At 42.5% G+C, this 19,835-nt stretch overlaps 2 long non-coding RNA genes across 2 annotated transcripts in view; one reads left to right on the plus strand and one right to left on the minus strand.

The window, feature by feature from the left end:
- The first annotated feature begins 4,297 nt into the window (after positions 1 to 4,297).
- The window catches only part of LOC107995019 (uncharacterized), a 68,207-nt gene continuing 52,669 nt past the window's right edge, over positions 4,298 to 19,835 (plus strand). The window contains exons 1-3 of the long non-coding RNA XR_001765450.3: positions 4,298 to 4,368; positions 4,550 to 4,875; positions 4,992 to 5,063. This is a non-coding gene — a long non-coding RNA (uncharacterized LOC107995019). The remainder of the gene's footprint in view (positions 4,369 to 4,549; positions 4,876 to 4,991; positions 5,064 to 19,835) is intronic.
- LOC133666929 (uncharacterized) lies at positions 11,184 to 12,637 on the minus strand. The gene is made up of 3 exons (XR_009831832.1): positions 12,264 to 12,637; positions 12,029 to 12,147; positions 11,184 to 11,963 (listed from the first exon to the last, which is right to left on the minus strand). It is a non-coding gene; the product is annotated as an uncharacterized LOC133666929 (long non-coding RNA).

Genomic DNA, 19,835 nt, shown 5'->3' on the forward strand with positions numbered 1-19,835 from the left:
CGAAGGGTGTCTCGGTTCGTTGACCACAGCTGATTCAGCTTTGCACCCTTCCGATCCCAAATGCCATTTTATCATGCGTAATAGATCGCAGGGGGTGCAAGGATGTAGCTTTCGTTATTGGGATTGTACGAAGAGTAAAAAGTCACGTAATCACTTTCCCTTCTGTTTCAAAGAGTATAAAATAAAAAAAAACACATGCATCCATTTTTTTTAAGGAACAATCTTCTTTTCCTTCTTTTCTCTTATACTGAAACTTACACATCGATCGGATCAATTATCGCGATGATGCTCTCTCGTATATAATTCGTTGTATTCCCGAAAGTGGTTAATTGCCGATCAAATAGCGACATATAAAGTTGTTCGAACGCTTGATCATTGTGTTCTCCATTGTTCCGTCCGTTGAACGGGGGACGACTTGTTGCCGATTCCAAGTTGCATATAGGTTGTTATACGATTGTATAAAGATCGGAAACGCCGGTTGTTCGATTAAACCGGGTGCTAGAGTCTCTCTGGAATCAATGATCCCGGCTTGTCAAAACATTCATCCCGATGATTTGGCCCTTTAACATTGCATCAGCGTAATGGATTCCTCCGCAATCCCATCACGGGCAGAGAGATATCGGGTGGTGGTAGCTTAAAATAAGCAGAAAGTTGGATCGGCCCAGACAGAAGTATTGTAATTATGCTAATAGCTTCGCCGCTTCGAGCCCTTCTGTGATGTGGTCTAGTGCCGGGACTCAGCAGCCCGGGTTTAGCTGATCAAACCAACTTTTCCTTCTACTTATTAATATTACCTTGATCTTCCGTCCCTTTTTTCGCCCCCCTTCCTCTTCCTTCCCCATTTTTTCCTCTCCTTTCTTTTCTTTTTCTTTACCTCCCCTCCCCATTTTTCTTCCCAACCAGAAGTTCCCTTTCCGCGAAAACTCTCTCTCCCAGCATCTCTCGTTCGTCAAAGTAGTACCAGTTTCAGAGTTATGCTGGGCTAAAGTCTTGAGGATTTCTTCATTACTTATGCTTATGCCGAGTTGCTGGAGCGGGGGAACGTGAAACGGCACGGTGCTTGACCAAATAGAAATTATATAGGATGGGAAGGGGGGAAAGGTATATGTATACACCGCGAAGAAACGAAGTATTAAGATGTAACGAGGTAAAAATTTCATGCTACGCTTTCCGTACCTTTTTCTTTTTTTTTTTTTTTCTTTTTCTTCTTTTTTTCAAGAGTTTCGGGCTCGCTCCCGGCGAATAAAGTGCCGCGAGTGGTTATATTTCAGTTTCCCTCCCATTTCTTTCCCTTCCTCTACAATCCCGTGCAAATTAAACGTTTAATTTTTTAATCTAATAAACGCCCGTGTTAATTGCGATCGAGAACTGTTCACGACGCGGTGATAAATTATTGTTTAAACGTGATAATTGCGGTCATAGAAGATGACAGTTTCTCATTTACACTATATATAGGGGAGCTATCGTATAATCAGGCACTTGCTACCATCAAAAACAAATGTCGATCGAAATTAAACGTTAAGATTAAGGGAGGCGCTGTGATCTTTTGAATTTATAGCTTGCCAAAGAGGATCAAGAAACGCGTTCGAACGAGTATAACATCAACGTCCTATTTCACAATTTATTATCACTATTAAACATCCGATCCGAATAACGCGGCGGGCGCAAACTTTCCTTCCTTCCTTCTCTCCTTCCTTCCTTCCTTCCTTCCTCGCCTTTTTTACCCACCTATTCGAAGCAAATGAACCGAGCGCGATAATAAGGCGGAAAAATCTGACGCTTTCGTTCCCGCGAAATCCCCTTACCTTACGTTGGACGGTTCCAGATCGCCGCCTGCGCCTCGTACCTGCCTCCCTCCCTCCCTCCCTCCTGACATTATACGGATACACAGGTTGAACTTTCCAGGCAAAATATCGTTGCGAAAGTCGAGGCGTGCAGAGATTGGGGGTAGGATATTATCTAAAGCCGGTCCCTGCGACCCGTACGTCTATCGGCCCGTACGTCTCGTTGCTCCATCGAATCTCCTCCCTCGGATCTCGAGGCAGAGAGAAAGAGAGAGGGGGGGATGATCGGCGCGGAGGAAAGAAGTCGGCTTCCAAAGGAATATTTATCGAGTGGATATTGAAATTGATGGTCGCTACCTCAGACATGCTAATCCGACGAGCGAGCGGATTTCTGATAACGCCCGACGACGGCCCGAGAAATAACAGAAGGGTAATTCAAATCGAAGACGCGCCCCCGGCGAGATTACTTATGAGGTTTACTTACGTGCACCCGCGTTTCGTCTCTCCCCTCCCTCCATCTGTCTCTCTTTCTTTCCCCGCGAATGGGGCAGGGGGAGGCGAAGTCATTTTGTCAAAACCGCGAGAGCAAACCGACCACCCCGAGGCAACAGGTACAGTTGCCTGTGTTTCTTGCTCTACAATCCCCGGCTGTCATCGCGGGGAAACTGGAAAACTGAGGGTGTAATAGGAGGAGGGGAACGGCGGATGTGAGATTAATTTGGAATCCTATGGATCGGTATTTAGAATTGAAGAATTAACCCGAGGTGTAATTGATCTTTCCTACGAAGGAAGCAAGAAATTTCAAATTCCTTTTTATTCTTTCTATTTCTTTTTTTATGTTTTAGAAAAAAATCCGTGACACGATCTTGAACTTTACATACATGGCACGAGCCACGTCGAGTTTTTTGCACAAGGGAGGGGCTAATAACGGTGAAAAAAATTTCGATTCTTTCGAATCTTGCGTACGACACGTATTTAACAATTTTTATTTGTCGCGCGTATCCAAAAAGAAAAAAGAATTCCACGCGTGACGCGATTAAACATCCAGCTCGAAAATCCACCGACCGCCCACAAATCCGCTTTATATTCGAACGCTCTCCGCGCCCCCGTAATTCCGCGCCGCGTAACTCTTGGAAAAGTGGAGTCGATACCGCGTTCGAACGTTCGAACGATAAGTTAAAATGGAAAAAAAAAAAAAAAATCGCGGTTCGCGCGTTACAGCGCGATAATGATAGTCGCAGCGTGCGCCGCCACCCCCTCGACACCCCCGGCGGCACCTATGCCATACCCTGTAGCTCGGTTACCTCGTTAAAAGTACACAACGGCCGTTTATTCGCGAGCAGATTGTGCATCGTCGTCGTAAATACCTCCCGGCGATTTTATCAGGGGAGCGGAGGCGACCAGAGAAGGTGGAGGAGGAGAGTCGTACCTCTCTCCGCAAAAAGGGGTAATATTTCCGTGACGCTATTACACTTAGCGGAATAGAGGGGTTGGTGTCGAGGTAACTACCCAGTTAACGCAACGCGCGGCCACGACGTCGGACGAGAGGGCCCTACAAAAGGTTATAAAAATTCAATTAACTCAGCAGTTTTAATTAATTCCGTATTTATATGACGCGATAAACAGAAACTGCCCCCTCCTCCCTCCTCCTCCCCTGCACGACAGTTACGTTTAATCCACGTTGGGAGGAAGAGGGAAGGAGGAGGGCACGCTCTGTTGCCAGAATGGAATCCGATTTCAACCGATGTTCCCTTCTTTCTTCTTTTTTTTCCTCGGAATTTTCTTTTCCTCGGGATTATGTAATAACTTTTTTCTTTTCTTTCATTTTTTTTTTTTTTTTTTTTTTGAGAGAGAGTGAGGGGAGGGTTGGTAAGGAAGTGGAATTGTTGTTGGAAGAAGTTTAATCCTTAAAGTTGTTGTTGTTGTTGTTTGTTGTTGTTGTTTGCCGTTGAGTTTTAACGGTGTTCGGGCGTCGCTCAACTCGCTTCATTTCCACCCTTATGCTCGATAAACTGGATAACATCATAGTATCCTAGACTTATTACTTGTACTCCTGCTCTTTCTTAACTAGATTATTATAACTTGAGATTGATTAAATTATTATGGAGTGTTACATTGCTAATGAAATAAATATGCGAATAATATTTTACAAGATATTGAAAAAATTTTTCTTCTTTTTTAATTTCTTTCTTTTTCTTTAAATTTAAATTTTCTCTCGTTAGTTCGGAAGCAAGAGTGGTTAGATCGTATGTTATTTTGTCATATATATTTTTATTTCGCATATGCGTATTTTTGAATATTTATTCTCGTGAATATTTATCACGCGTCTTCAATTCGTGTATTATTTGTTTTGATTTTACGCTCAAGCCTAGATAATAATCCTATAATCCGTTTCCAGGAAATTGTCTGTTTATATTCGTGTTCGATACGTCGCACGACTTTTCGTCGAACAAATCCCCACTCCAATATATAATTTCGTAAACAAAATCGTACGCGACGTATTATTCTATTATCGAAAGTTGAACGGATAGGACGCTTCGCTGCGAGTGCGCGATTATTTATTGCGTAGAATATTCTTTCCACTGTAATTTTATTACTTTTCGCGTACTAATATTAATATTTAATCGATAATTTATCAAATATTGTATTTTTTCGAAGAATTTTTCTTACTTTTAAAAATTTATTTTCCTTTTTTGTTCTTAGTCTTAATACAATATGTCTTAATTTTGCACATTTTTCTAAAGATTTGATTATTTTTTGTGCAGGTTAAAAGCTGATTGCTGAGAAAGGACTTTCAAGATGTGATATCGATGCAACGCGATCGATGGAATCAGTGTTTGTCGATTCGTAATAAAGTATTTTTATTTTTTATTTTTTCGAGCACAGCTGCTCTAATTCAATTTAGTTGTAACAATTAATTCGCGAAATTAGAATCAGTGTTTGTTCCCGATTATAAATTGAACGGACGCGTCTTTCATTTTTATTTTTTTTTACAAATTTTCGTTTTCGTGACAGTGGTTTCTAGTGGTTTCAGTGGTAAAGTTAGTGCTTCTTTCAAGAACATGAAGGCGATCATCCATCACGCGAAGAGGTAATTATCTTTGCAATTATTTTCCGCCATAGTTTCACCCTTTTTTCATTTTTCTTTATTAATCGATATATAGACCGCATCTTAATAAAAATTGCGCTATTCGTTTTTCCTTACAGTTTTCATCCTCCTACTTGACGACAACTTCGCGATGAGTCATCGATGACGACGGGGATTCTTCGCATCTAACGGTGAGTCGCATGCATCTCGATTCCCCTTGTCACTCAATCGTGTCGCGGGATAGAATTTTGCACGGGTATTTATTATAGTAACATTCCATTCGCCTGTGTCGATTATTTCGAAGTGATTGGAAGATTTTTTTCCCCTTCCCAAAAATAAACTCCTCGGAATATAAATAAAATTTTGGGATACGGCAATTTAAATATAATATCCCCGAATAATTGGGATAATTGTTAAAATGTTTAAATGTCTCTGAAATACACGATTACAGACCATTGCTATTAAGCTTATTACTTTTCGATTTTCGTAAATTTCTCCACGGAATTTGGTACGATTTTAAAATATCGCGATAGATGATAACAACAAAATTACAACATGGAGTACTGCTTGGTATAATCTATTTATAATTTATGACTGTGCAAAATGTCCGGTTAAATGCATTTATCTTGCTCTTCATTATATTTCGCATTAGATTATCGTATAAATGAATTTTCGTACGTTTTACACGTTTTAAATAATTATATTTTTCATTGTATTAAATGCGTCGTGATATTTGCCATGTTTCACGATTAATTCGTTTAAACGCTCCATTATAATATAAAAGTATTTGTGCACGCGGAGAATAAATTGAATCGATAACTCGGTAATGAAAGTAAACGTGCGAGCAGCTAGTGAATAACAAACGATCGAAATATTCGAGCAAAATTTCCACCCGTCTAATATGTAAATTTATCAATGCAGCAAAATTAATCACCGCGTCGTTATCGATCAATCCGTTTAATCCGTTTCCTATACTGATTTCGCGCGTTCGATTCGCTCGCCGTCTCGGATTTTTCGAAAAATTGCGTTGGAAAAGCTGCGTAGAAGGCGCGCGAACGCGCCCACGTATATATGCAAATCCCATGCAAATGTAATTAAAAATAGTGATGGCCGCGGATTTTGTACTTGTCGTTGGTAAATCTGAGAGGGGAGAGGGAGAGAGTTGTAGGAGAAACGCGTGTATGCAAAATTGTTAATGTCACGTCGATAAAGAGCGAAGCTTTGCCAACGTTTTTAAAAATCCCTCGAAATTCGTTAATTAGTTTTCCATATATGTTGTATTTTATATTCCGCGTCGAGATCTTGTCGAGCAAAAAAATGTTGTTGAACAACTCTCAGTTCGAAAAGTGTTCGATTTCGTCGCTTTCACTATTTTTAAAACGTATTTCTCTAACGTTAATCTTGTTAAACGTCGAAAGATGGAAAATTAATTAAGGAAGAAGGAAGCTCTGACTCTCCTATTCATATTTTTTTATAATATTATATCAAACAAAAACCTCTCGATCACGATGAAAATCCAATTACTCGAATCTTTCGCTCGAAGATATCGATCGTATATCTCTCGTACGTTTCACGTACCGTTCTTCACGCGTGAAAGGCTCGATCCGAAGGAGATGATCGGCCGGCATTTAAATTCAGACACCGCAGAAAATTCTGAAAGAGGCAATCCTAGATGGGGTGAGGGGGATCGGGTGGTGGTGTCAGTGGCCGAGTCCGTGCGCGCGGGGTTTGCGGTTAGCTGCAGGATTGGCTGGTTAATTTCACACTCCCATGATTATATAGACGAGATGGAGGGCATTTATATTCGCGCGCGCACGGGAGCCGAGGGTGTCTGATTGGGTCCGATATTTAGAGAATAAAAAACTTTCGACCCGCTCCATCCCTCCGCCCCTTCGTGCTTCGATCCTTCTCTCTCTCTCTCTCTCGCTCTCTTTCCTGGTATTTTTTTTCTTCCTCTGCCTCCCTTTTCCCTCCCTCTGTAACCGTATGCACACGCGGGGAAAAGAGCATATGCGGCCAGAGGGAATAACCGTGGATTTCACGGGGTATTATATCCCTCTCCTCGACCATCCATTCGAAATATTCGATGCACACGCGCCCAGGATGACCGTCCACCGCCGATCTTCGTGAACGAAGCTTCCAAGTTGAGGAAAGGAAGGAAGATAGAGAGTTATAGAGCTTCGTTCAAGATGGAATCCATTTTAATTCGATCCGTCTCGAGTGTGGAGAGATAATGGGTACTTAAAATATTACGGATTTTAGTCGAAGGAGAATATTACGAATCTTCTCAAATTGTTGGCTCTGTAAGAGAGGAGGATTTTTACGGGTCGAGTCTCGTTCGAGTCCTCTCCTAGAAATCGTTCCATCATTTCTCGATATAATTTTTCAATCCGTGATTGAATCCACTTTTCATAGAAATAGTTTACGATAATAAACTCGACCTAAAATAGAATCCCACCCATCCCAATTCGCCCCGCAACTCTGCTTGCTCCCAAAAATCGACATGATCCGAAAGCTCTGCCAATTTTGGAGGAAGAATCGAGCTAAAAAAAAAAAAAAAAGCTCATAACGCAGTGATCCGTGCCCCGAATCCGCGTGACGAATTGCGCGCCCCGTTTCTCCCACGCGTGTGCGCGGCAACGAACTTCGAAATCCGCGTCATCCATCAAATGGTGGGCTGCTCCACCGGCCGGCAAAGTCATCAATATTTTCGCTTCTCGGTGAAAAACGGCGTTCGGTTAGCGACAAAAATAGGGAGGAAGAGCCAAGTTCGCTCGCGTCTGAACTATCGTCGCCCCCTGTAATCGCGCGAATTTGGAAAAGGGTTGAACCGGGCGAGGACGTGATGGTTGGGGGATGGGCAGATGGTGGACGAGTGGCAATCCGTAGCGAAAATGCGACTCGCGCGGGGCTCGTTTCGGGACAACGTAGCGGGACAACGCCAGCGGCTTTTAGTGTGAAATGAATGCTTGTAATTACGACGGGGGCGAAGGGGTGGTGGTGTCGGCGATGGCCTGGTGGTGGTGGTTGCAAGAACCGGCTTGGAACATTTGATGGAGAGGGGGAGGGGGTTGGGACCGGCGAAACTGCTCGGATGGAGAGGGGAGGGGGGCCGGTATTCCGGTTGCGATAGACTCGGGTTAAAGGGTCGGGGGAGGGGGATGGCTCGGTGGAGAGCCGCACGCTCTGTGCACGCAATGATAGACTGTACCGATCCGCGTCGGTCAGCTCGTTTTCGTGTTGGTACGGTGCATGCCCATCCCACCATAATGTCCACTAATTGTAATAGCCACCCTTTGTGCGAGTCGCCGCTGTACTTTGTCGAAGGTGAAAGAGTGTCGTAGGGAAGGGAGGGGTGATGAACGGGAAAGGGCATAAGTCGACAGGTACGTTGTTTCGCGTGCGTGGATGAAAGATCAAGTCGAACGATGGTATATATATAAGAGGCTCGAAGGGTGTCACGATTGGAGAAAAAAAGTGGGAAGTCGGAATTGGCGGGCGATCGAATTAACAGGGGTGAAACGAACGGGAAGAGGGGCGCGTTTATTTTTTTCCTTTTCTTTTTTTTTTCATTTGATTTCAAGTCGCCAATTCGAAGGGAGGAGGAGGAGGAGGAGGAGGTGGCGGCCGAGTTGACGAGGAACGGCGTGGAAAGCGGCGTGATGACTCTGCTAGGACAAATTACAGGTGACCTCGTTGCTTTTGATCATTTTATCAAATTCTCCGGATTCAAAGGGGTCGCGCCGCGCTTCGGTATCCACCCGTTCATCAACCCTGGGTCCGGAATTTCGTTTAATTGCTCGTTGTAGTTATTTTCGATCCGTCCTCCGTGAAAATGGGGCCCTCTCCATTATCGATCCGAACGCGAGTTAATGAAGAAACTCTTTCGGTCAAATCCGATTTCGCGTGGTAGTACTTACTACGCTCCTGTGTAGGCGGGGAATAAAAAATTAAGTAAACGAGTAAACTTGTTAGAAAACGGCCGAGGAGAGGCGCCCGACTAATCCTAAGAGAAATTTATTTTGAAAGAGTGCAGACTTTGTTTAATTTTACACGAAACTTTCAAAAATTTAACGCTTATAAAGGGTGTTTTTTTCTTCTTCTTCTATCCAAATAGGATGAAATATCTTGCGAAGAAATCTCGGGAAGAAAATATTTTTAAAATTTTACGCAAAATTATTAATATCTTTTGCGGACGAACTTGTGGAAAGATTTGTTAATGAACAATGTACGGAATATTTGAAAAGAAATCAATTTAAGTTGTAGAGATATTTTCCCCGTTCTTTCTTCAAAACGTATTTCATCTAAATAAATCGTGTAAACCGCTCGTATCGACTTTTGCGTTCCGATTCAACGCTCGATTCCATTCATAAATTTCCACGAAATTCACGAAATTACATCCCGTGCATCTCGCAACAACTCGGACAAAATAAAAATAGAAATAAACGCCACGAACCGCTTAACCTCTCGCCTGATCATTTCGAAAGGCACAACCAACCGCCTGTTATTAATCCTTCTTCCCGACCTAAGCATTCGAAATTCCCGAAACCAATCCGATTCATGCATATTCCCCGCACGCACACGCTTAACACGTAGGAAATCAATAGCCCGTGTGCCGATCGTGCACGGGAGGTGGAGGAAAAAAAAAAAAAAAGAAATCCGATCCGACTGAATGTGCCTGACTTATATCGTTTTATTTCCTCTAAGTATTCAATTTATATTCGAGCGAGCAAAACTACGCCATTCACGCGATAAAAAATAAATACGCTCGGCCGATGACGAGGCTACGAGACGAGTTTGGCCTATCCGCGTCCGCGCGCATTCAGCCGGCGCGGATAAATATTTCCGCGTTTTGAATCGGCCGTTGAAGAGGCCGTAATGCAACGTACGCATCGCGTGTAAAGGTACGCCTCTTCGAAAAAAAAAAAAATAAAACAGGAAAAATAAAGAATAGAAGAGAGAGAGAGAGAACTCTGTGAAAGGTACATACGTCGTTGGGCGCGACTGGATTTTTATTACGCGCGCGATATTGCGACAAATCGCCTCCGCCGTATCAATGCAACCTCGTTATTCGCATCTCGGCCCGGATTCTTCCCCCATCCCTATGATAATTGTAACTCGGATCACGATGTCACCCACGCCACTCTCTGCTCGGCGACGTGTCCCTATTGACTCGTGTCGTGTCATCGAGGGTCGCTCGACGACGATTAAACGAACGTCGGTTCGCGAAAACCCCGCGGATGGAATTGGGACGCGTGGATGGATTCCTGTTTTTGTATCGCCGCGCCGACTTTTCATCGCGTTGGGCAAAGCGATAAATTCGAAAATGCCGATTTTTAAGCAAAGGTTTTATTTGCTTGGAGCATAGTGGGTTGATGTTCCTCCTTGAGAATTTGTTCAGAAGAACAATGTTCGATTTATGACGGATATATGGATGGAGTTAAATGTTTGAAGTTTCGTTTTTATTTCCATGCGAAAAATCTCACGTGCGTTTAATTTCAATTTCGGATAACGTTTAATCTCAAAAGGGACGGTGAATGTTGTAATCTAATCTCCTTCGAGTTAATCTCTTTTTTTCTTGCGAAAAAAGAAGGAAATCACTTCGTTAAAACAAATAATGCTATCGATCCGACGAACCCCTCCCTTTTTAACGAGGGACGATATCTCTCGTCAACGCGAATTAACTTTGATTTACAGAAATAGAAACGTTCAAACCGACGCTTTATAATGAGACATAGAGATAATGTCAATTCCGTGAAATATATTCCGTGCCTCGCAATAAATCTCGCGTCGCGTTTTATTTTCAAGGTGAGCGCGGGCGGGGGGGGCGGTTGATCCGCGTGGACAAAATATTTGCGCGCGCTCAACCTGCTGGCGGCTACATTAATTCACTGATTCCGGGTAATATATTCCCGAGTTTGCCAGCCGAAACAGCTTTATGCGGCAAATTTAATTAATAATCTGGATTAAGATATATGGATCGCGTTACCGGGAAATGTTCTTAGCTGGCAGATACGGCTTCTGCCGCAATTCTCTCCCCCAGTAATTGGACCGATACAGGAAAACTTAACCCTCCTCCAACCCTGTCTAATCGGTTATCTATCGTGATCGAATTTCGCCAAAGTTCAATGCGTCCCGTAGACAATGTCTGGCCTTCTTCCATCCAAGATTTGGGAAAGAATACTTTAAAAAGAAAATATCTTTCATCGTGAAAAAATTTCTTCGATACGAGTCTTATTATGAGAAGAGAATATTTCAAAATTTTCGAAAAAAATGATGTGTTGCTACGTAACTCGTGAACTCGTGAAATTTTGTAGATTCTTGAAGAAGTTAAATTCAGTTAATTTTTTTTTTTTTTTAAGAGAATATCGTATCCTAAAAATTATACGAAGATTCTTAGGACACATCAAGAGAAAATGCTAAATCTGTTTTAATTTCTTAAAAAAAATTCGATTCTTGGAGATGAAGATATTCCTTCTTCCCGTTTGCAATTTCAATTATGGTTTTCAAGTGGAGGCACAATTCGAGAGAGATATATAATTATGGGTATCAGATTCGAAGCTAATAGTTCTGCGTCACCCGGAGCACGGTGTATTGTTGCCACCTCCCTTCCCGCCTCGAGGCTATGTAATTACCATTACCCACAAGCTGATACCCGCTATGCTTATCATATTCTACGGCAATAATGGCGTTGATACAGCGACTGTACCGTGATTGCCTTCGATTTGAGAAACAGCATCTTGATCGGAAATGCCTCGGAGACGTTTCGCCTAGAAATCTTCTGTTTATCCAATTCCCGGTTAAAATCTCAATTGATGAATCATACCGCTTCTAAGGATGCATCTGAAGATACTGGGATCCGGTGTAAAATAATTTTCTTCTTCGCCAGAATGATTTTTTTCTTCGAGAGGGCAAAATATGTAACTTTACGAAATCGGTATTTCGTTACTCGTGCTTAATATTCTATGCTTCCACGAGACAACGGAAACGCTTTACGAAGTATCGTATAATACAGTTTTAAGCGAGGACTTCTGAGCTCTCGAGACCAATGATAAACTGGTGACAATAATAACCGATTTATCAAGCGTTCCCTTGAAGAAAATTCATCATACAGGATCATGCATATATATATGGACAAATATAATATTATCTTTACCAGCGTGTTTTATAATCTTATTCTCGTCGTATTGAAGAAAAATGAAATATTATTCGGAAAATTACATTCTTCGATATCCTTTTCCATTTAACTTTCAATATTTTTTCTTGTTCAACTTCCTGAAAAAAAAAAAAGAAATGAATGCACTCAAAGTTAATAAGTCGAGAAACACAATCTGTTTTCTCAACATCAGAAGGCGTAAATAGCAATTCTAGAAGAAAAATTAGCTATTAACCGTGGGCGAGATTGGTTTTTCTGAAGAAATTTGCCACCTGTCGGAAGGATCTTCAAGAAGGCCATATTTAACGAAGTCCTTTTTTTCTCGTCATGGATATCCGTTAAGACAACGGAGCGGACAAAAGAGCGAGTAAACGGTTTTCTCCCCTCCTTCGAACAAGGAAAAATAAAAATTAATTACGAATATCGCAAAAGAGTTCTTGTTATAATATAACAACGAGACTCTGCCTCGATCTTTCGTTCTCGTCTCGACAACACGAGAAGAATCTTAAAAATCCAACGTAAAATATGTAGAGATTGAAACGAGAGAGGGGAATCTCGTAAACTTCTTACAACGAATGCAATAATAACTGATTAATATTTAATTCTTGATATTCTTAATCTTTTTTCTTTTCTTAATTTATTTGATAATTTATGCGATATATTTATGTGTATAAATTATGTGATAATTTGTACAGCTGTATGAACAAAACCGTTTCTCTTTGCATTCGTATGCAAATGTGCAGCCGTTCGATTACGAAATTGAATTATCGTTTCACCTTGAGTACAGCGACATACGTGCCGATAATATATCTTCCGGGTGCGAGCAAGGTTAAAAGAAACGTCAGAGAAAACGTTTGTCTCGATTCGACAGGGACAATGAAAATTTCGTTAAGAACGCGCGTAAAATTTAAGATATGTACAAATTAATTTCCCGATCGAATTGATTCATCAATCATCCCCTTTGGAATATCCATTTTGAATGAGATTTCAAGTGGAAACGACGAGAATTTACACGAGGAATCTTACCTCCTCTCCTTTCTTTTCGACCTTGCTCGCATTTCGCTCGCCCTCCCGTGAAAACGGGAGCGTAGAACTCTTGTCAGAAGCACGTGTGCACGCCGCAACATAGCTCGACGGAAATGACACGGTAATTAATGGTCACGTATCAATTAGCGGCCGCCTACTATGCCGCCAGTTTTAAATCGGTCCGCGCCACCGTTGCAAATCTCGCTCCTTTCCTCCCCCTGTGTCGCGCGCGCTTTCTCTCTCTCTCTCTCACACAGGTTCTCAGTTCCCTCTATTAATTACGAAGGGGTCCATCAATTTGACACATTAACGTATTGCCCGCGCAGGTGTTGCTCGAAACCGCGCCGCCATATGCGGCGAAAAATGTTCCCGTGTGCGCGCCCGTGTGACTGAATGCCTTTTCGAAAATGAACGAGAAACTAATCGTTGCCGCGCGGTATTTTCGCAACGGTATTTTCATGGCTTGGAACGTCTCGGGAGATGTATCGTGCGAATTCGAAACGCGACGATACGAAACGAACGCTTGGAATCGATGACGTTATCGTTAATGCATCCATAAATCCTTCTTTCTTCTTCTCTTTGCGCAAGAGGAACGTAAGGAAAGTAACAGTTTCTTGCGATTAAATATTGAATTAGAAAAAAGAGAGGGAAGAAGAGGGAAGCGAGAACGGCGGGAGAGGGCTTAACGATGGCTATGCATCAACGTGAAGAGCAAAGGAGAGAGAAAGGAGGAGGAGGAAGGACGGAGAAGGCGAGGAAGAGGGAAACTGAAAAGGAGGGAGGCGCGGAGGGCGCAGCTGGCACGGGAACCAGAGACCACCGTGTCATTATTTATGGGGTTTACGGGGGTTCGGTCAACCGCAAGGGCAGCTGAAGGCACTGCGCCCTTGAGGACTCGCGCCTGGCAAGTCTTGTTGCCAAGTGTGAACCGGGGAAGGCGTTGCTGTTTACTATCTCGCCGCCAACCTATCCGACCGACCTCCCGAGCATACGTTCGCGTATATTGTTGGCCCGCGGTCGCATTCCCCGGCCCCATCATCTCCCCCCGAAACAACGGGTTGAACAGTGAGCGCTTCTCAAGGGAAGTTAACGTTCACTCGTTTAAGGTAATACGAACATCAACCAACGCTAATGAACGCTACCAGGATCTATGCTCCCCGTCCATTAATTGCGCTTCGAGTAATGGAGTGGCTGGATTTATAATTTCCTACGTCGTTCTCTTTCCTTTCTTTTCCCTTTTTATTTCGTTCCTTCAAACTATTATATTCACAGTTTTCGCTGTAACGTATTAAGAAATTTTAATAGAGATTTGCAACTTACGTTTAACAATGGTTATACTAAAATTACGATACTTGGAAGATGAGATTGGGAATCTGAATCAGTATTAGTCACGAACGCATTTACGTTAAAAAAGGAAAAGACAATATAGTGGAGGAATTATACGTTTCACGAGTGTTTATCGAGGGAGGGAGGGGAGAAGTTGGAAAGAATCTTGTAACAAGAGAACGTTCTGGACGTTTGATACAGATAAGATTTGAACGGGGTAACTATATCTTGTTATTGCTTCCTAAAGAATCGTGGAACATCGTTAGGGAGCCAGACACCGCGTAACGGACTTAACGGCCCGCGAAAGTTCCGCTTTATTTGACCAACATGTCTTCTAAGTTTCTTTTCTAAGTTTTCCTCGCTAACGATTTCCTCGCAGAGAGTTCTGAATCTTCGCCCTTCGCAAACAGCCCGCTATATAGCGGCACCTTTCCTCTTCGACTCGTGCAGTTCGTTTCATTAAGAGTCTTTTATCTCCCTCTCCCCCCAATTATAGAAATGATTACGAACTTATATCATCGTTGTTATTTCTTTTTTTTGTAAATACGTTTCTTTATTGGATTCGTTATAGACATTCCCACGCGATTTATTCGCGTATAAATATAAATCGATACCATCTACAGACCAATCTATGGGAATAAAGTTTTCACCGTTTCTTTCTCTTCCTCCTCTTATCTCTCCTTTCCTTTTCTTTTCTCCCAACTTTGAAGAATGTTTCACGATGTCACTCGCGTGGACACCTTGGTCCCCTTCCTTCGAATTCCTCGAAAAAAACGAGGCCCTTTTTTCGACGTATCTCGCTTAAGCTCGAAATCCGCTTGTTTATACAAACTAAAGTATGGAAAGGGACGAGGGAGAGGAGGGGGATGCCGAACGAGACGAGGGAAATTCTTGCACGGACGCGTGGCCCGTACAATTTCACCCCTAACCGGTAAACTTTTCTTTTTAGCCCGACAAGCCTCTTATTGTGAGAGACAATTCTAAGAACTGGTGCTCTTTCCTAGCCCTCCCCACACCCTCTTTCCCACGAATCCTGGATCTTCCTTCTGCGTGTGACTCGCGAGCACCGAGTTTCAGACTTTTCCATCTCGTTTCGTTTTCGGTAGGCTCGAGCTCATCTTCTCCACCCCTCCTCATCTTCTTCTTTCCATCCCCTCGAAACCTGTTACATGCCTCTTCCTCCCCAAAAATCCAGACAGACTTCGACACCGACGAATTTTTCAACGTTCTTGGGATTTCGATGGGGATCGTTCCTTTCTTCCCACGGTATATATTTTTTCCATTGCGTCGTTTCCGTTCATCTTTTAATTAGTCGAGAAGTTTGATTGATTTCTTGTAGGAGTAACGTTCGAGAATCGAGAAAATCGTAGTTTCTTTCTTACACTTTTTTTAACAAATATTTACTACTTGCACGAACTGGTGCATCGGATGCGAAAAGCCCTTCCCTTTGAACCGATTCTCTCTTTCTCCCATGATTTTCTACATCATAGTTATTCCAACTATTGGAGCACGATTGTTAATAAAGCCCAAGGTCAACACGAGCGGCAATCTCGCGCATTTAAACCTCTCCCTCTGCCCCCTCCGTGCATAACAAGCGCGCTACAAGCGGGTTCGGGGGAAGAAAAAAAGCGCCGCTCTCAAACACGCACGGTAATGCTAATTCCCCTCGATGACCATTTCATCGTTACACGGCGCCATCAGTGCACGGCAAACACTACCTTCGACAGTGATTGTCAGAATCACATCGACGAAAACCCGATCATTAAACCCGCCGTTCCCACCCCCTCCTTTCCAGAACTCGAACTGACCTGGACACACACAGGTCCAGTTTGTTTTACGAGACATTCAGAAGTGTGTAACAGGCCGATTTGCATTTATATTAGCGCCCGGCGAACCGTGAGTCTTCGACTATTGTCCGCGCCACCCCGCCAATTTGACCGTTATACCCGACCCCGTTTCTCTAAATCCTCTCTCCCCCTCCCTCCTCCTCGATGGAAACTTTAAACTCTCCAGGGGGGGAGTCTGTGTTTAATCGCACGGAATGATAGCCAGAGATATGAGTGTGCGAAATATGGCGCGCAACAGAGGCATCCATCGGGACTTGACAAGTGGAAGGGTGAAGAGTGTTCGTGAGGGAGAAGAAGAAATGTAAGAGCGTTTCTTTCTCTGTTTAGTAAAAACTTTAGGAAAATTCAGGATTGCTCGAAGACGAAGAACGTTTTAAAATTTAAAAGCAACTGTATTCGATCTTCGATTAAATTTTGTATCTGCCTGTGAAGAATCTGTGTAGCTCATATTGGAGGGGTTGAAGGATGAAGGAGGGACGGAGAAGAGGAAAATTTTTGTAAGCTGTGGTTATTTGTATTTAATTGTCTCGGTTTGGAGGGGGCACGAGCGCGAAAACTATTATTGAACGTGGTTGTAATATAATTCGCGAACGAGCGACGTCACCGCGAGAGTTTCGTAAACCGGTTAGAATTATCAATTAATCGCGCATTCCGCGCCGCGAATATCAGGTTACGTGACACGAATTCGCGGATAGCCTGGTAATATGCTACGCTTGGAGCACACCTCTGTTTTGGTTTTGAACGTTTCTGGTATAACGTCGACAGCTCGGAAATTTTAAACGTTTCCATTCGAAATATATATCTTGATTCGGTGATAATGTTTCGGACAACTCGAAACATTCTTATATCATAATATATTTTTATCTGTCGTTTATTTTCACTTTCTATTTTTCTCTTGATTGTGAAGAAAGGAGGGAGGAAACAATCGGATACGTTTAATTTGATTCGTGTTTAATAAAGTGATAACGATTTTTACTATTAAATTATTGGAAACCTATCATCGGTAAACTCGATACCATCGTTTGTTATCCTTTTATCCACTCGTGTGTGATACATAACAAAGACAAATATTCGATAGAGAACAATTAGAAAGGATATGGATGGACAGAAAACGAGAATTCTATTCCGCGAGGTCGTTAATATCCGTTTTAATCGCGCGTAACGGAAACGCACGTGGATGGTCCTTAAGGATATTTGTCGGATCGTAAGCAACCGAGGAATCCAGGGGGAGAAAGGGTGGTGGTAACCGACGGTCTATAAAGCAACGGGAGGATGTAGCTTCGCGTAATTGCGAGGAAACATCCCCTGCCTAACCTTAACTCGACCCGTCTTACCGCGCCTTAAACCAACCAACCCTTCTAACCACCTTGCGTTTCCATAAGGGGGTACAGTCTTTTTCGTGACTGATATATATATATATATATATACGAAGGTTTCATAAAACGAAATTTTTCTTTTTTTTTTTTTTTTCCAATTACGGAGCGCACACTCTTCGCGCGAATTTTTATATTTAGTGAAATTTTCGTTCGTCGCGTTCATAAGTTAAAAAATTGGGAATTCGATGGAATATTTTTTTTGACATTGCAGAAATTAAAGGTAGGTTTTTAGATAGAAATGGGGAGCAATGATCAAGGAATTTGTCGAATCGTGATTTAGGATAATTGAGAGTATCGGTTGCAACGTAATATAGTCGCGATATTGTAGTACGTAAATGATTCAAGTTGTAATAATTTGTGAGCGAGGCTGTACTCACGTACGTACAAGCCAAAGTATACGACTACGTGACCGAGAGAACATTACTAACGCGAGTTTGCAATGAGAATAGTTCCGTCCTGTCGTGGAAACTAATATCTGGCATGTGACTCCGATGTGTGAACAAAATGAGTCGTCTCGAAATCACGTTTCTTTACCGGAATTTTAATGTGCACCCGGCCTGATTCAATTCGTTACGCTTTCGGGAAGAAAATTAAATTTCTCCTTTTAATTATTCGGAGAGCAACGTCTATTTTGTTAATAATCTCGAGGAGATTAAATTCAGGGTGTAAATAATGGAACAAATATTCGTAAGATGTTTGTATAAATCGAATATCAGTGATAACCACAGGATCGTTCCTCCATCGATCCGCCGCAAGAAACACGGGGGAGGAAGAGGAGAATCAATTAAATTTCCCAACCGCAACGAACGTGACTCGATAATTTTTCCATAAAACGCGTATCTAAACGAGAGTCATTTCTCCCCTTGATAGCCGCATCTCGTGTGTGCACGAGTAAATAATAATCATTGCTCCCCAAGTTGAGTTAAGGGGTTGAATCGTACGGGGGAGGCGAGAATTATCAAGTTACGTGTTGCATTTTCAACGAGTGCGCATTTACCATCTGGCGGGGGGGACAGGGGTTTCTGCCTAGCCACGGCAGAAATAGCGAAACATTTTTCTATCCCGCCTTATCTGAACCGCGTTACCTTACCAACGACTGACGCTTGACGGGTTAATTCTACTGGCTGACTGCCGCGGCGATTATCCGCGGCTTGTTCTTGCTAAGAAATTAAACCGATATAAGCTTGTTTTACGTACACGCGAGAGAAACCCTCTCTCTCTCTCTCTCTCTCTTTTCTTTCGTGCGAAGAAAAATCCCATTTAGCTGTATATGAATATTCAAGATAAAAAAAGGGGGAGAGGAGAAGGGAAGAAAGCGCGGAGCTGAACATGGTTTTTGAATTTTTGCGCGGTAGATAAACGCAAGGCCGAGATACGATTGGCCGAGATACGATTTCGTTAAAAGTATTTAACAGGATTTTAATTCAGATTGATTCAGAGAGAGAGAGAGAGAAAAGAATAGAAAAACAATATTCGTAGCTAAATATTTAAATATTTAAGCTAGATAACGTTCAATGATAAATTAGATTATATTTTAGTTTCATTTTTATTTAAAAAAATTACACTCGAATCTCTATGCTTGTGACATCGTTTTATTTCGCAGTAGAAAGAAACGCGCGAAAATATTATTTTCTAAAAAGACTAGATACGAACAGATCTTCTAACAACGAATTAAAAAGAAACAATAACGATTCGAATTTTCGAGAATCGAATCGGTCTCGATATCTTCCTTTCGTTGTCTTCAACAGCGACGATCGGGTGGGAGAAAGTAAGCAACTGAAAACGCGACACGCCCAAAAACAAGCAGACTGTGTGGAAAATTCAAGGGAAGGAGGTCTACTAATCTAGCTGACTACGTATATACATAAACGATGTACACATAGGCATGGCCTACGTAATATTCAAGCCAAGTGCTCGTGACTACGTTCCGCTTTTATGTACGAGGCCAGGCAGGGTGCTAAGCTTGTCCACCGCCACCCTCTACAGTCGCCGCAACCACTTGAATTAATCGTGGCGCGTTGCGAAAATAATTATTGCTCGTCGCTTGCCTCGCGTGCGAGCCACGATAATTAACGTTTACACGTCGCGCTCTTAAGCGTTTAAGCCGCGTTTCTTTTCTCGTGTTGCGAGGTAACCGCCGGTTACCACCTCGTCGAAGCGTGATTTCTTTCTTCCCCTTCGCCACGTTTATTATTACTTTTTTCCCATCCTTTTCTCTCTCTCTCTCTCTTT

The sequence above is a fragment of the Apis cerana genome, linkage group LG1 (genome assembly GCF_029169275.1).
Source record: "Apis cerana isolate GH-2021 linkage group LG1, AcerK_1.0, whole genome shotgun sequence".
Taxonomy (NCBI): domain Eukaryota; kingdom Metazoa; phylum Arthropoda; class Insecta; order Hymenoptera; family Apidae; genus Apis; species Apis cerana.